We start from the raw sequence: 18238 nt of genomic DNA, 5'->3' as shown, positions 1-18238 counted from the left end.
ACATCTGCCGTGGCGGGATTCGAACCTCGGTCTCTGGATTACTAGTCCAGTGACAATACCACTACGCCATCACCTCCTCACCACTTGGCTTCCCACTTGTGTCATCTGCAAACTTGATGATAATACATTCACTTCCCTCATCCAAGTCATTAATATATATTGTAAATAATTGTGGCCCCAGCACTGATTCCCTGTGGCAAGCCACTGGTTACAGGTTGCCATCCTGAAAATGCCCCCCTTATCCCAACTTTCTGTCTTCTATTAGTTAACCAATCCTCCATACATGTATATACTACCCCTAACAACATGGGCTCTTATCTCATTAAGTAACCTTATGTCTATATCTTATCGAATTCCTTTTGGAAATCCAAATATGTTACATCTACTGGGTCCCCTTTATCTATCCTGCTTGTTACCTCCTCAAACAATAAATTTGTCAGGCATGATTTCCCCTTCATGAAGCTATGCTGACTCTGTTTGATTATATTATGTATTTCTGAATGCTCTGCTATTACATCCTTTATAATAGACTCTAAAAGCTGTGGATACTGCAGCAGCAGGGGAGTCAGTTAGAATTTTAAAGACTGAGATTAGATAGATAGATCAGATAGATTTTTGTTGGCTAAGGGTATCAAGGGATATGTAGTGAAGGATTGGAGCTGAGGTATGGGTCAGCCATGGTCTAACTGAATGTTGGAACTGGCTGAAGGGGCTGAATGGCCTCCTCCTGTTCCTGTGTTCTTTTTGAGTTTCACAAACTGTTGCTAGCCAATGTTGGACTTTTGAAAGAGGTTAGTCGCACCTGGGCTTTCTGACTATAGAGCTGCTCACCTTCCCTTCCTCTTACAACAATAAAAACATAAGAACTAGAAGCTGGAGTCAGCTATTTGGCTCCTCGAGCCTGCTCCGCTATTCAATATGATCATGGCTGATCTGGTTGTGGTCTTAAATCCACTTTTCTGCCTGTCTCCCCATAACCCTTAACTCCCTTGTGTATCAAAAATCTGCAAGTTTTTAAAACCTAGAGCTTGGTGTGATTTAAATCATTACTTCACATCATCTCTCCAACTTCTCCCCCTTGGCACTGTTCTGTGTTATAGTTTCACCTCCATCGAAGTTGCTGACAAGGTTTAGTATATTTGGCGCTTTAGCAGCTAACCGCAGAGGTTGCTCAGAGAGATCAACTGTAAGTCTGCTCTAACCACTGCCTCAGTGATTGGGCCATTTTGCTTTATTCATAGGCTACGGGCATCGCGGCTAAACTGAGCATTTGCTGCCCATGCCTAAGTGCTAAGCCACTTGCTTAACTACAACTGAGTGTCTTCTTGGCCATTAAGGCATTGCTCTGGGTCTGGAGTCACATGTAGGCCAGACCAAGTAAGGGTGGCAGATTTCCTTCGCTAAAGGACAGTAGTGAACCAGATGGGTTTTTATGACAATTGACAATAGTTGTCATGGTCACCATTACTGAGATAAGCTTTATATTCCATATTTTAAAACCTCCAGTTTCTAGGTTGGATTTAAACATGGCCGAGGCCTCTGGGTGACTGGCCCAGTAACATAATCACTATGCTACTGTTGCAGTTCCAGGTTGGTGCTCAGTAGATTCCATCCCCACTTACCGCTGGAGGTGGTAGATCTTGTGTGTGTACTGTCCCTTCTCACCATCTTTCTCGTACGGTTCATTCTTTAACACTTCAACACCTTCTCCCCCACCAGTCTCATTCTTACTTGCCTCTGCCACAGAGTACAATTGTCCCACCTGGTACTGTAGGGGGAAGGGGGATAAGAAAAGTAAGAGTTTAATTACTTTTTGCAGCCTCTACTGTAACTTAAAGGTTGCTGGGCTCCCAGCACACATCTCTGCCTTACACAGAAATATTCCCAGGCTAATAGAATATGCAACAAGACTGACATTTTGCATTAGGCTAAACAAAAAAAAAATCTATAATGTCTTTCACTATCTCAGGATGTCTCAATTATTGTAATGTCAGAAACACAGCAGCCTATTTGCACACTGCAAACAGCAATGTGAGAATGACCAGTGAATCTGTTTGAGATTTAGTTTAAGGAATAAGTATTGGCCAGGACACTGGGGAGAACTCCTCTATTCTAACGCCACGGATTTTTTTTTTTTTACATCCAGCTGAGGGGGAAGACATTAAATTAAATTAATTAATTAACATTAAATCGGTTTAAAATGTCATCCAAAGATGGCACTTCTGATAGTGCAGCACTCCCGTGCCAGCCTGGGCTGTGTGTCCAAGAGATAAGAGCTTCTGACTGATAGAGACTCTCAAAACAACGGCTGACATTAGTTAGCCAGCAGGAGTTGCTTATTAGCTGAAGGATATCAATATTATACAGTCAGCTTCTCCAGAGGCATGGTGAGTAAATACATCTCCACACCAGCTACAACACATCAGGAAGTTCAGCCTCTGAGAAAGCAATGAGTTGGCTTGTATTGAAGGAATAATGTTTTTGGGTGGGGAGGTGAGGTTAATGGCTGGCTGGAATTCGAGTTCTCACATACACTTGTGCATGATAGTGCTCATCGAGTACTGTCCTTCAAATCCATTTTTCTGATTAGCGTAGCTCCAGTTGCAAGCCTGGCTTTATCTTCTAATAACATTAACGTGATCCCTAAACCCCTCCGACTTACTGCAGCTCAGTTTCTAAATAGACCCACTGTCAGAAGTTGCAACTGATTGTATAATTTATATCTCATTGCACAACAGACCAAATTTCACTTGCATTTAAAATTAAGTGTATAGTTAGTCTGCTGGCTGTCCAGTTCTGACCTGCAGTGAGCTGGGACCGTCATTCACAATGGGAATCTGCACACTGCATTGCCCTCGAATTGAGTATTGAATCGGCAAAATTGTTCAGGAAAGTTTCATGATGGGCTGTGAAAATGTGGCCCTGGAGAAACTGAACTGGACTAGCCATATAAATACTGTGGCTACAAGAGCAGGTCAGAGGCTAGGAATCCTGCGACGAGTAACTCACCTCCTCACTCCCCAAAGCCTGTCCACCATCTACAAGGCACAAGTCAGGAGTGTGATGGAATACTCCCCACTTGCCTGGATGAGTGCAGCTCTAACAATACTCAAGAAGCTTGACACCGTCCAGGACAAAGCAGCCCACTTGATTGGCACCACATCCACAAACATTCACTGCCTCCACCACCAATGCACAGTAGCAGCAGTGTGTACCATCTACAAGGTGCACTGCAGCAAACTCACCAAAGCTCCTTAGGCAGCACCTACCAAACCCATGACCACTACCATCTAGAAGGACAAGAGCAGCAGATAGATGGGAACACCACCACCTGCAAGTTCTCCTCCAAGCCACTCACCATCCTGACTTGGAAATATATCACCGTTCCTTCACTGTCGCTAGGTCAAAATCCTGGAACTCCCTCCCTAACAGCACTGTGGGTGTATCTACACCACATGGACTGCAGCGGTTCAAGAAGGCAGCTCACTACCACCTTCTCAAGGGCAATTAGGGATGGGCAATAAATGCTGGCCCAGCCAGCGAAGCCCACATCCCGTAAAATGAAAAATAAAGTAACAGTGCTTTTTGAGGTTAGGGCTGAGCCACATCAAGATAAAGTTCTCCTAACTCCATCTAAACCTGTGCTGTACCTGCACTGGGAGTGTTCTTTATTCTTTCACGGGATGTGGGCATTGCTGGTTCGGCCATCATTTATTGCCCATCCCTAATTGCCCTTGTTCAGAAAATATTTAAGAGTCAACCACGTTGCTGTGGGTCTGGAGTCATACGTAGGCCAGACCAAGTAAGGATGGCAGATTTCCTTTCCTAAAGGACATTAGTGAACCAGATCGGTTTTTACAACAATCAACAATGGTTTCATGGTCATCATCAGACTTTTAATTCCTGATTTTTATACAATTCAAATTTCACCATCTGCCGTGGTGGAGCTCGAAATCGGATCTCTGAAGCATTACTATGGGTCTCTGAAGTGTTTGATGGGGACAGTGTAGAGGGAGATTTACTCTGTATTTAACCCTGTGCTGTACCTGTCTTGGGAGTGTTTGATGGGGAAGGTGTAGAGGGAGTTTTACTTTGTTTCTAACTGGAGATGTATCTGTTCCAGGGAGCAGGAATTAATATTGTCATTGGGTGTAATACATATTGCCATGTATATCCCACAATCCTCAAGCCCTATTTCCTTGAAAAGACTGGAACTATCAGGAAGGTCAGACAGTTTTCAGCAGCAGATTGCTGGGAGTAGCTTCTCTGTTTAAACAACAGGCAGCTGATCTCAAGCTGGGATTTGACGTGATCAGAGAGAGAAAATGCAGATTGTGTACAATATTTCTAAATCAGAGGTCCCTAAAGCTATCAGAGGACAGCAGGGTTATTCCTGTCTGGTTCCCTGAATTGGCCTGTTTAATTGCAATCAGTCTGCCTTCTGAAGGGTGACAGGTACAATGGGACTGACATTAGGATGCTGCAATGTGGACTGATGCTATCCTTGGAGTAAATCCATCATGCTCAGTAAACATGAACTGTTGGCCTGATGTCGTTAGTCTTTTCTTCTCCCTGGTTAGCCCCTTCCTGCCCTCACTGAAAGTGCAGTCTTCAGGAGATATGGAGGCACTGCGGGGAGAGTGTAAAGCCCCACGGGCACAGACTGACCCCATTTCACACCTCAGCAGAGTCTGTGTGAAAATCTCAACAGTGGGGCCAGCAGGCTATTCAACAACAGACGGTATCACAGTTTTGACTGATCCTTTCTCACCCAGTGATACTGCAGCTATTAGAGAGAAGGTCCAGCCCCACCAACTCCCCTTGGAACCCGAGGGAAACTGTCAGAGCGCTATTTCTACCCAAACGGAGAGCAGAGCCTGCCTTCTCAGTCTATGTGGCGGGGTACAACACCAGGCAGTACATTTGAATGCCGAGTGCTTCTTACATTCCACTTTTAAAGGCACACATATTGAAAAAAATCAATCACACATGCATGTATAGATATTTCACTTTCATGGCCTCAGGAGATTCCTACATGCTTCACAGCCAATGAAATAGTTTTACTGTAGTCACTGGTGAACAGATAAACATTGCAGTTAATTGGCACTGAGCTCCACAAACACCAGGGACCAGATAAGTAGTTTTGGCGATGTTGGTTGATGGGTGTGTGTGGACTAGGACTCTGGGGAGAACTCCAATGCCCATCTTCAAAAAAGCACCATGTGATTCTTTTATAATATAAAATAAAAACAGAAAATGCTGGAAATACTCAGATCAGGCAGCAACTGTGGAGAGAGAAACAGAGTTAACGTATTGAGTTGATGACCAGCTCAGTATTTCCATCATTCACAGTTTTCATATGGGATTTCTTTATGCTCTCCTGAACATGCAGGTGGCACAAGGGTTTAACACACCACCTGAAGGATGGCATCTCTGACAGTGCAGCACTCCCTCAGTACCGACCCCCGACAGTGCAACACTCCCTCAGTACTGACCCTCCGACACTGCAGCGCTCCCTCAGTACTGGTCCTCCAACAGTGCAGCACTCCCTCAGTACCGACCCTCCGACCGTGCAGTGCTCTCTCTCAGTACTGACCCTCCCAACAGCATGGCACTGCCTCAGTACTGACTCTCCAACAGCATGGCACTGCTTCAGCACTGACCCTCCAACAGTGTGGCACTGCCTCAGCACTGATCCCCCGACAGTGCAGCACTCTCTCTGTATTGCCACCATCTGTTTTATAAATAACCCATGCTGTACCCTGTACCTGGTTCTGTTGGCTCACCTTGATAAGCATAAGACCTCTGCTTGCTTAGCACATATAACTGGCACCTCACATAATCTGTGAGCGAATCACAATGCCTCCCTAAACTAGACAAACAAGAATCTTTCTCACGGCCCTGCAGCCACTATCTCCACTCTCCATTTCGGCGGCAGAGGGAGTTTGATCCAATAACTCACAAGGAATGCAGGCTGCTCTCTCTGTTTGACAGAGCTGGGACTGGTCTGTTTGGTTGTACACACACACAGCTCATAAAGAACTGGTATTACCACAACTGGAAAGAAGTGTATCGAACCTGGTGTCATGATATATGCAGGAGCTATTTCGGTCCCAGGAATGAAAGGCTTAACATATGAGGAACGTTTGAGGACTCTGGGTCTATACTCGATGGAGTTTAGAAGGATGAGGGGGGATCTGATTGAAACTTACAGAATACTGAAAGGCCTGGATAGAGTGGACGTGGAGAAGGTGTTTCCATTAGTAGGAGAGACTAGGACCCGAGGGCACAGCCTCAGAGTAAAGGGAAGACCTTTTAGAACAGAGATGAGGAGAAACTTCTTTAGCCAGACAGCGGTGAATCTATGGAATTCATTGCCACAGAAGGCTGTGGAGGCCAGGTCATTGAGTGTATTTAAGACTGAGATAGATAGGTTCTTGATTGGTAAGGGCATCAAAGGTTATGGGGAGAAGGCGGGAGAATGGGGTTGAGAAACTTATCAGCCATGATTGAATGGCGGAGCAGACTCGACGGGCCGAATGGCCTAATTTCTGCTTCTATGTCTTATGGTCTTATTTCTTTAACAGCAACCACTCTGTAATACTGTGGTAAATCCTTAGGAGGTAAAAGGAGTGCTATAATTGACAGTGCAAGACCAGGAAAAAGTACAGGTTCCCTCTCCTGAACCCCATCTAATGCCCCAAACTGGAAAGTGTGCAGATTGAGTGAGTGCAGAATGCAGTATAGATACGACACCACCCTCACATGACTGGCCTGTTGCCTTTGACTGTTTAGGCAAATACACAGAGTGACTCAAGTGCTCACATTCATCCAGTGTTTCAAATGGAAAGCATTTTCAGGGCAGGAAGAAAAACAATTTGGCCTTTCAGGAGGTGCTAAATATCATCCATTTCACATCCATGCTGGGGCTAAGCTCGACACCACAGGATGGATGTAGAGGCTTTGGAGAGGGCATGGGACAGATTGCATTTCTTCATATCCAGCTGCTTTCCAGTCAAATATGAAGAGACTTGAAAGATTGAGTCTTTTTGTTAGAAGAATGTGGATCATGCTGCAATATGACAGAAGTGTTTGGAATTATGGTTGGGGCAGGGTAGATAGAAGCATTCTGTGTCCACTAGTTGAGGGGTGAAGATCAAGGGGGCATACATAAGATTAAACATCAAGGTAAGTGATCATGAGCTTGATGAACCAGGAAGGTTTTCAAAAATGACTTACAGGAGGAGAAAGGTTTAAGGAGAGTATCCCAGAGTTTAGAACCTAGGTAGCTGAAAGCATGGCCATCAATGGTGGAGAGATTAAAACCAGGGAGGTGCTCAAAGGAAACTTGGACTGTGTCTCCGACACGAAACATGGACTGTGTCTGTGAATATAGTAAACTCCTCGATGCACTGTGTTTGGTGACTGGCAGTACTTTATACAGAGGGATGGATTTACCTTGCCCCCACTGCCTCCATCCCCTTCGCTATGAGGTTTTGGGCACCACATTCGGGTTTAAGTTCTGGGGTTTCACGGGTTAGGCACAGACACATCCTCCTGTATCCGAGGAACAGGTCTCTGAGTCTCAGGCCCTGAGAGGCCGAGGAAACTCGACACAGGAGCGCAACTAAAACTGTCCTATTCTAGATCAACAATTATCAAAATACAAGAACTGCCATTTCTACAGGGTCATTTCACAATCACAGGGTATCTCAAAGCATTTTACAATCAAGGAAGTATTTTGTGATGAGTAATATATTATATAAACGACATAGATGACTATGTAGGGGGTAAGATTAGTAAGTTTGCGGATGACACAAAGATTGACCGGGTGGTTAACAGTGAGGTTGAGTGTCTTGGGCTACAGGAAGATATAGACGGGATGGTCAAATGGGCAGATAAGTGGCAGATGGAATTTAACCCTGAAAAGTGTGAGGTGATACACTTTAGAAGGAGTAATTTGACAAGGAAGTATTCAATGAACGGCATGACACTAGGAAGTTCTGAGGAACAAAGGAACTTTGGCGTGTGTGTCCACAGATCTCTGAAGGCGGAGGGACATTGCCTTATCAATCGAGGCATAGATTACAAAAGTAGGGAGGTCATGTTGGAGTTGTATAGAACCTTGGTGAGGCCACAGCTGGAGTACTGTGTGCAGTTCTGGTCGCCATATTATAGGAAGGATGTGATTACACTGGAGGGGGTGCAGAGGAGGTTCACCAGGATGTTGCCTGGGATGAAACATTTAAGTTATGAAGAGAGATTGGATAGACTTGGGGTTGTTTTCGCTGGAGCAGAGAAGACTGAGGGGCGACCTGATCGCAGTGTACAAGATTATGAGGGGCATGGACAGGGTGGATAGGGAGCAGCTGTTCCCCTTAGTTGAAGGGTCAGTCACAAGGAGACATAAGTTCAAGGTGAGGGGCAGAAGGTTTAGGAGGAATGTGAGGAAAAACTTTTTTACCCAGAGGGTGGTGACGGTCTGGAATGCACTGCCTGGGAGGGTGGTGGAGGTGGGTTGCCTCACATCCTTTAAAAAGTACCTGGATGAGCACTTGGCACGTCATAACATTCAAGGCTATGGGCCAAGTGCTGGTAAATGGGGTTAGGTAGGTAGGTCAGGTGTTTCTCACGTGTCGGTGCAGATTCGATGGGCCGAAGGGCCTCTTCTGCGCTGTGTGGTTCTGTGATAATCACTATTACAATATAGAGAAGTGTGTTATACACCAGTCCAGACAGGATTGGACACTGCTGGAGTGAGAGTGAACTCGCTCATTATATCTGCTCGATGAAGTCGACAGTTTTAGTACAGGTGCAATGTCTCAAAACCGATAATGTCAGGACGGAGTCCGTGCTGGATTTCCGACCTTGCCGGTTTTCAGGACAGGAGGTTTGTGCCAGATTGGCTGGATTGGGCCGGGACAGCTCAGGCGGGGTCAAGGTCTTGCTCAAACCACAGGAAAAGACAGGACCATTTAACCAATAACTAGTCAGGGCCCCACCATGCCAATCAGCAACTAGCCGAACAGGCTGCTAAGTTATTTTACTCATCCAATAATAATTAAAATTCATCCATGGCAGCTTTTAAAAATGTCTGGTTTTTGGACATTGCTGGTTTTGGTTAGCTGGATTTGAGACACTGTACCTGTAGTGAGTTTCTGTTCATTTCAGAAGTCCTTCCTGATTACAATGTAATGAGTACCTGGCTGTGGAAAGATACTGCCCTAACTGTATGTAATAGTTCTGGTATCATCATGTTTCCTGGTCAATATCCACCCCTCAATACCACGATCAGCCCTTTGTGGGATCTTGTACAAATTGGCCAGTACTTAATGATACCTGGGCCTGGATGATTATTCAATGAATATCAAACTAATTGGGATGTCCGAAGCATAACATAAGATGTGGTATAGAAGCTAGCACCTCTCACTATTTGAGTGGCTCCAAGCTAACTAACTACCAAAAATTCACAGGGCAATCAGGCTAATTGGATAGCTTTTCCAAAGAGCCAGAACAGCCACGACAGGTCAAATAGCTTCAGTCCGTGCTGTAAGATTCTACGATTCAGTTCCACACCTACCCTCAACCTCAGGAAACACTTCCATGGTTTAAATAAAATCTGTGACATTAAATTTCTGTCTTGTGTCTGTCATACTTCTACTTGACTGGCTCAAATATTTCATGAAAAACACACAATGCCAATAACCTCGATATTATTGTACAGGTAGGAAAGAGGGTTGAAATCTCCCACTGCAGAATGACTGAACAGGTGGCAGGTTGAAGAATTATACATGCTCAGAATGGCTGGGATTTGAGTGGAGCAATACGAGCTACTAACTGAGCAAAGCTGTCACAGGCTGCTCTCAAAATGCGTTAGTGAGGCCGGTGCTGTATTCACTTTTACAATTTTACTGCAATGCAAAGTTTTGACATAGTATACAGCGGACTCTCGGTAATTTCAGGCTCGTGACACACAGTGAGGGAAAGATAATCAGAGCTCTAATACGAAATACCATGCATGGAAGCTCAAAGGGACGGACTTAATAATATTATACAACTCAGAGACTGGAGCATTACTTGAGTTATATCAAGGTAAAAGGTTACCAACAGGGAAAATAACCGTCTCCAGCAGCCCCTGGATTAAACATATCAAGTTTTTGTTCAAAAAAGTGTTTTTTATTTCAATAATACACACCTCAAGATTCCCTTCCAGGTAAATATATTTATCCTAACGATAATGGATTTGGAGGTTCAGTACAGAAAGTGAATGGGGAACCAGAGATGCTTCAGTTGTACCAATCTCTGGATAGGCCCCATCTGGAGTAACTGAGAGAATGGACTGGAGTTCTTACAGCAAGTGTGGTGGGAGGAAGTGTACTCAAGTTGGCTGAGTGTGTCTGTGGCTTTATAGTCAATATCGGTCAATAGCCTAACCCCAGAAACGGAGACTGATAGGGCAGATAAAGAGAAGTCAAGGAAGGAAAGGGAACATGGGAATGGGCTATTCGGCCCATCAAGCCTGCTCCCCCATTCAAACAGATCATGGCTGATCACCATCCCATATCCCTTGGTGTCATGAGTATCCAGAAATCTATTGATTCCTGTCTTGAACGTGCTCAATGATTTTGCTTCCACAGCCCTCTGGAGTGGAGAATTCCAAAGATTCACCACCCTCTGAGTGAAGAAATTCCTCATCTCGGTCTTAAATGGCCTGCCCCTAATTCTAGTTCTAGATCTGCCAGCCAGAGGAAACATCCAATCCATATCTACCCTGTCACACCCTGTAAGAATTTTGTAAGTTTCATTGAGATCACCTCTCATTCTTTGAAATTCTAGAGAATACAGGCCCAATTTCCTCAATCTCTCATAAGACAATCCCACTATCCCAAGAATTAGTTTAGTGAACCATCATTGCACTCCCTCTACACAAGTGTAATCTTCCTTTGATAAGGGGATCAAAACTACATACAATACTCCAGGTGAGGTCTCACCAAGACTCTATACAAGTGAAACAAGACTCCTTTACTCCTGTACTCAAATCCCCTCACGATGAAGATCAATGCACCATCTGCCTTCCCAATTGCTTGCTGTACCTGCATGTTAGCTTTTAGTGACTCATGAACAAGGGCACCCAGGTCCCTTTGGATATCAACATTTCCCAACCTCTCGCCATTTAGGAAGTAGTCTGCAATTCCGTTTTTTCTACCAAAGTGGATAACTTCACACTTATTCACATTATATTCCAGAGAGTTGAAGGTGGACCATGTGAAGATGAGAGAAGGGTGGAAATTGGAAGCAAAAAATTAAACTTTCCAGTTCTGGGCAAGAGCAGGAAACGGCACCGATCCAGTCTTCAATGCACTGGGGAAAAAAAATGAGGGAGGGGGCCTGACTAGGACTAGAAAAAAGATTGTTCCACATATCCCACGAAAAGGCAGGCATAGCCAGAATCCAAAGTGGTTTCCATTGCAACACCTTTTATTTGGAGGAAGTGAGTGAAATTAGAGAGGTTGTTCTGATGAAATTTGACCAAAGGTCACAGGCTGAAATGTTAACTGTTTCTCTCTCCACAGATACTGCCAGACCTGCTGGGTATTTCCAGCATTTTCTGTTTTTATTTAAGGCTTCTGGCATCCGCAGAATTTTGCTTTTATGGAGTAAGTACGCTCAGTTCTAGGCACTAGCTCTTAGGAAGGATATATTAGACTTGGAGGACATGTAGCGCAGATTTACCAGAATGATACCAGGGCTAAAAGGGCTCAATTATGAAGACAGGTTGTTTAGGCTAAGCTCGCATTTCTTTGAATATAGAAGACTAAAGGGTGATCTAATCAAAATATTTAAAATGTTCTAAAAGATTTGACAGAGTAGATAAAAAGAAGCTGTTTCCTCTGGTAAGGGACTCCATAGAGCTTGGCTGTTCAGGAGATTTTCACACAAGGTTGTAGTGGAAATCAGGAACTCTCTACTGCAAGAGGTTGGAGGTTAGTGGAGACCCATGGAGTTTTCAAGATTGTCAAGGAGTACGGAACAAAGGGAGGTAAATGGAGTTGAGATACAGATCAGTGCACTGATCGAATGCCAGGCTCAAAGGGCTAAGTGGTTCCCTCTCAAACAGTGACGGAGACATAGTGCATCCCACCAACCCTGCACCCCCTCCTCACTGTTCCACATACTCCTAAAGTGGGGGGAAGATGGAATGAAGGGGTTAGAAGTTCTACCTCAGTTGGGAATGAATAATTGTGCTGCTTATAACAGGTTGGTTGGGTTGCTTTGGCAGAGATCAACTCAGAGTGGGAGTGAATGGTATGCAGGATGACAGGAGAAACCAAAGCTAAATGTTTCTATTTTTAAAGTGGTTAGGCATTCATTCACGTGCCCGATTAACAATGGGTGTGAGTATAAGGTGATGTACTTAAGAGGAGGAATGAAAACTGGCAATATAAACTAAATCGTAAACTTTAAAGCGGGTGCAGAAACTGAAACACTTTAGGTTCACACACATTAACCTTTGAAAGTGGTTGCTGAAATGACAAGTTGAGCAGGCTGTTAGAAAGCACACTGGATCCTGGGCTTTATACAAAGAAGCGGAGCACAAAACCAAGGAAGTCATGCAAAACATTCTTAAAACACTCGTTAGACTTCAGCAAGACCGTGTTCAATTCCGGGAAGGATGTCAAATTCTTGGAGAGGGTACAGAATGGTACCGGGGAAGAGGGACTTCAGTTACGTAGAGAGAATGCAGAAGCTGGGTCTGTTTTTCCTTCGAATGGAAAATGTTAAGGGGATACTTAATAGAGCTTCAAAATCATGAGCGATTTTGATAAGATAGCGAGAAACTGCTTCCAGTGGCAGAAAGGTCAGTAACCAGCAGGCACAGTTTTAAAATAATTGGCAAAAGAAGCAGAGGGAATTACCGTGATCTGAAAGGGTTATACATGAGGATTCAATAGCAGCTTTCAAAAGGAAATCGGGTATTTGTTGAAAAGAAAACATTTGCACCACTACGGGGAAAAGAGCAGGGAAGTGGCACTAATTGGATAGCTCTTTCACGGAGCCTACCCACACGCGACAGGCTGAACAGCTTCCTTCCACACCGCAAACTTCCCCAAATGCAAACTTCTTAGCCAAATTCCAAATAAGCATCGAAGATGTGTCTGCAGGCAGCAGTGATGAGCAAGTGGTGGCGAGTAAATGGATCTTAAATATAGTGTTTGTGGTGAGGCAGATTAGCTTCACTAATAGTGAGAAGCCTTACACAGGCAGGATGTGGAAGGGGGTGATTAGTAATGGTTCCAGAACTAAAATTATTGTATTGGCTGCACTCCTCTTTCATATTGAGATGGAATAAGATGTCCGGTTAGGCAGTGGCGACAAAAGCATTTAGGAAACAAATGGATGTGGTAGGGAAATAGTCCACTGGATGAAATTTCAATGGGCTGAATGGGCTGCCTTCAGCTATAGCTATCCAGTGATGTTAGAAAGCTGGCAGTGGGGTAGGAAGATAAGCCACCTACTCCCAATACAAGTTTTACCATTAGCAGTCCCTAGCGAGAGATGCCAACACCTGGTGCAGTCGAATGCTGATAAATTCAGGCTCAAACACAGTTCCACCCAATTCCTGCTCTGAAACATGTCAAACTAAGGTAGGAAATATCACTGAAGAAAGATATATGTTGCTGAAGCTTTTCATCTTGCACTTATCAGGACAAACACAAGAATGCAAAATTGCAAACAATCACGACAATTTATATTACAGGAGAAAAGGGTGCAGATTGGTTGGTAGAGTTGGCTCCGACAGTGCGGTGCTCCCTCAGCGCTGCCCCTCCGACAGTGCGGCGCTCCCTCAGCGCTGCCCCTCCGACAGTGCGGCGCTCCCTCAGCGCTGCCCCTCCGACAGTGCGGCGCTCCCTCAGCGCTGCCCCTCCGACAGTGCGGCGCTCCCTCAGCGCTGCCCCTCCGACAGTGCGGCGCTCCCTCAGCGCTGCCCCTCCGACAGTGCGGCGCTCCCTCAGCGCTGCCCCTCCGACAGTGCGGCGCTCCCTCAGCGCTGCCCCTCCGACAGTGCGGCGCTCCCTCAGCGCTGCCCCTCCGACAGTGCGGCGCTGCACCAGGATTGTCAGCCTACATTGTGGGCTCTGGTCTGGGGTGAGGCTTGATCCACGACCTCGTGAATCAGAGGCGAGAGCACTACCCACTGAACATCAGCCAACACCACAATGAGGCAATAATGCACTATGTCTAATGCATTCTTAATCACTTATGCACCTACCAGATTTTTAAAGTAATGACTTCATTAACATCGTGCATTAACTGCTAGGTTCCCACTAGCTGGGTTGCGCAAGTGTGCGGACATCTGGACTTTATTCATTTACGGTTGTAAAGATTATCAACCTTCAGTATGTCACAGCATGAATCAGCACCACCAGGAAGGTGAAAATTGGGAATGGGGATGGAAAAGGAGAGCAAGAGCTTTAGAGAGATTATTATACATCTGTATTATACCCCTGCCCCCACAATTAGAGTGCGTGGGAGTTAGAGATTATAATACAAAGGGTCGAGGCAACAGTGAACAAATCCAGCTTTGTGCTGGTGCTCACTGCAATCAGCTGAGCAACAAAATATTAAGTTGGTAATTCAAATTGTAATACACGAAGAATAGAATGACAGATCCCTGGGAAAGAATTAAAAGGTAGTAATCTAATCAGATAAACCCAGGATTGGATTACTCCCTTTAATTCTCTTTTGGGTATTTGATTTTTCTAACAGTACACTCACTGATCCCTTTCCTACAGTCACAGCTGAACTGTTTTTCTAGCAATTTTATCTTTGCTTTCCATCAAATTGTGGGTCTCTATTTCAGGATTGCTTAACAATTAAAAAAACTTACATAAATATTAATAAGTTAGAGGTCCTTAAGACGAGTTGAGGTCAGTTCGAATGCCATGGCATCGTACTGACTAGAGGCTAGCAGTGTTGCTTTTGCCATCATTATAGATGCAGTTTCACAGTGGTCATGCCACAGGACTGGGAGCTAGATGTCAGAGCGTGCAGCAAGGTAGAGCCCGTGTTACACTGCACCCATCATAGATGCTGTATGAGTCACCTGTTTGCATTACTGTAGGAGAATCAAAGAATTGTTAGGGTACAGAAGGAGGCCATTCGGCCTGCACCGGCTCTGAATGAGCAATTCACCTAGTGCCATTCTCCCGTCTTTGCCGCGTAACCCTGCACATTCTTCCTTTTCAGTTAACAGTCGTTACCTTTTGAATGACTTAATTGAACCTGCCTCCACCACACATTCAGGCAGTGCATTTCAAACTCCAACACTTGCTGCATGAAAAAGTTTTTCCTTATATCACTTTTTCTTCTTTTGCCAATTACTTTAAGTCTGTGCCTTCTAGTTCTCGATTCTTTCACGAGTGGGAACAGTTTCTCCCTGGCTACTCTGACCAGACCCCTCATTATTTTGAATGCCTCAATCAAATTTCCTCTCAGCCTTCTTTTCTCCAAGGAAAACAGTCCTAACTTCTCCAATCTATCTTCATAACTGAAGACGCCTGGAATCATTCGTGAATACTATTTGCACCCTCTCTAAAGCCTTCCTATCCTTCCTAAAGTACAGCACCCAGAACTGGATGCAATGCTCTAGCTGAGGTGAACTAGTGACTTATACAAATGGCAACATAACTTCCTTGCTCTTATACTCTATGTCCCTATTAAGAAAGCCCAGGATACTGTTTGCTTTATTAACCGCGCTCTCAACCTGTCCTGGCACACTGAGCAAAAAGGGTGAAGTGAAGGATTGAGGAAAGATTGGAGAAGTTTAGAGTTGGTAGAGATGATGATCAAAGCACCTCATTGAGATATTAAAATTATAACAAGATAAACTGTGAATATTACTTCAAAAATTGAATCAAAGGACATAAATGGAAGTTAGTGACAAGTAAACAGCTATCAGCACCAAAATGACACTCAAAATATCAAGCGATGTTTAGAATATTCACCTCCTGAAGCAAAGGTACTGGGCTTTACAAAATACAACGGGTGTTGATAGGAGAGTCAGAGGATTCGAAGGATGGGTTTAGAAGAAAGAAAAAGTCTTGCATTTCTAGAGGTGCCTTTCACGGCCTCAAGGCTTCCAAAGGCTTTTTACAGTTAATGAAGTAATTCTCAAATGTAGTCTAAATGTAAGGCTAAATGTTCTTTAAATGTCTCATCAGGACAAGAGATGCAACATGACTGCAACCCAAACTGTCAGGAAATTAGTAAACAAGGGAGGCAATGAACCCATTGTTAAGTGCAGTTAGAAAACAAAGATAAGAATAGATATCTCGCTGAAACACAGTTCCTCTAGTTTAACATTCCTAAATGGAGTCCAGGAATGTGCTTCTCTATTTATTACAGCTGTTTCTGTATCAGACGAGGTACCTTGTCAGTGCCACTGATCCACAGGCCCTGGTGTCAGTGGCAACACCAAATGCAAGTGTGCCAGATTTTAACTGACACTTGGCTTTGACTAGTCAGTAAATGGTGATGCAGCTACATTGTGGAATTGAGCAACATGGGCAATATACTTAGCGTAAACAAAAGCCAGAACAATAACAGTGTGCATTTATATAGCACCGTTGACGTAGTAAAACACCACAAGGTGCTTCACAACAGCATTAATCAGATATAAATTGACACTGAGCCATACAAGGAGACATTAGGAGAAGTTACCAGGTGCTTGGCCAAGAGGTAGGTTTTAGGAAGGCTCTTAGAGAAAGAAGTGAAGAGGTTTAGGGAGGGAATTCCAGAGCTTAGGCCACAGGTGACCCAAGGCACAGCCGCCAATAATGGAAAGAAGTGGGGGTGTGCAAGTGGACAGAATTAGAGGAGGTGACAGGGATGGGGAGGGCTGGAGGAGGTGACAGAGATAGGGAGGGCTGAGGGAGGTGACAGAGATGGGGAGGGCTGGGGGAGGTGACAGAGATGGGGAGGGCTGGAGGAGGTGACAGAGATGGGGAGGGCTGGAGGTGGTGACAGAGATGGGGAGGGCTGGAGGAGGTGACAGAGATGGGGAGGGCTGGAGGAGGTGACAGAGATGGGGAGGGCTGGAGGAGGTGACAGAGATGGGGAGGGCTGGAGGAGGTGACAGAGATGGGGAGGGCTGGAGGAGGTGACAGAGATGGGGAGGGCTGGAGGAGGTGACAGAGATGGGGAGGGCTGGAGGAGGTGACAGAGATGGGGAGGGCTGGAGGAGGTGACAGAGATGGGGAGGGCTGGAGGAGGTGACAGAGATGGGGAGGGTTGGAGGAGGTGACAGAGATGGGGAGGGCTGGAGGAGGTGACAGAGATGGGGAGGGCTGGAGGAGGTGACAGAGATGGGGAGGGCTGGAGGAGGTGACAGAGATGGGGAGGGCTGGAGGAGGTGACAGAGATGGGGAGGGCTGGAGGAGGTGACAGAGATGGGGAGGGCTGGAGGAGGTGACAGAGATGGGGAGGGCTGGAGGAGGTGACAGAGATGGGGAGGGCTGGAGGAGGTGACAGAGATGGGGAGGGCTGGAGGAGGTGACAGATATTGGGAAGGGCAAGGCCATAGAACATGAAAATGAAAATTTTTAAATGGAGGTATTGCTGGACCAGGTGCTAACGTAGGTCATTGAGCACAGTGGGTTATTGGTAAATGAGACTTAATGCGGTGAGTTAGATACAGTGGACAACACCGGAGGTTTGACCAAAGTTACCTTTAATGAAGTCAAGCTTCAGTGAAAGACAAACTTGCAGGAAAAGGAATCACTCACCTCGTCCACGGAGATTGGCAGGATTATCCGACTGAAAGAGAAGGAAGATTTAATAAATATTTGGAGCTCAAAAAGGAACACACACACAGGCGCGCGTGCACACACACACAGGCCACATCACTTTTCAAATTTTCACACCCTCCCCCGCCTTGTTAATCAGTCTCAGATTTTTTTTTTTAAAGAACAGGAAAAAGCTGTTAGATCAAACGAGCATACTTTGTATCTTCATGTCCACACCCTCTCCTCATATCCTTAATGCTAACAATTCAAGTTCCGTTTCGAAACCACTTCCACAGCCTAACCTGCTAACTTCTTTCTCTTACTGCTCCCTCCCACCCTTCTCCTGTTGAAGGAGAAAGCCCTATGACTGAGGCGAGGGAAGGAACGCTCTCCATGGCACCTGGCCAAGGTGTTATATCGGGCCATTCAGGCATAATGCTCAATGCCAGCAT

The 18238-nt window shown here is 45.2% G+C and overlaps 1 protein-coding gene across 1 annotated transcript in view; it reads right to left on the bottom strand.

The window, feature by feature from the left end:
- The window catches only part of LOC144684479 (phosphatidylinositol transfer protein alpha isoform-like), a 40224-nt gene extending 22412 nt beyond the window's left edge, over window positions 1-17812 (bottom strand). The window contains exons 1-2 of the mRNA XM_078548301.1: window positions 17787-17812; window positions 1623-1768 (exon numbers count right to left, since the gene is read on the bottom strand). The gene's annotated coding sequence lies outside the window, so the exon portion shown is untranslated. The remainder of the gene's footprint in view (window positions 1-1622; window positions 1769-17786) is intronic.
- Between the last annotated feature and the right edge of the window lie 426 nt (window positions 17813-18238).

Source organism: Cetorhinus maximus, chromosome 9, assembly GCF_964194155.1.
Source record: "Cetorhinus maximus chromosome 9, sCetMax3.hap1.1, whole genome shotgun sequence".
NCBI lineage: Eukaryota > Metazoa > Chordata > Chondrichthyes > Lamniformes > Cetorhinidae > Cetorhinus > Cetorhinus maximus.
Note: the sequence above shows the minus strand (reverse complement) of the source record. Positions and strands in the feature narration are given on the sequence as shown.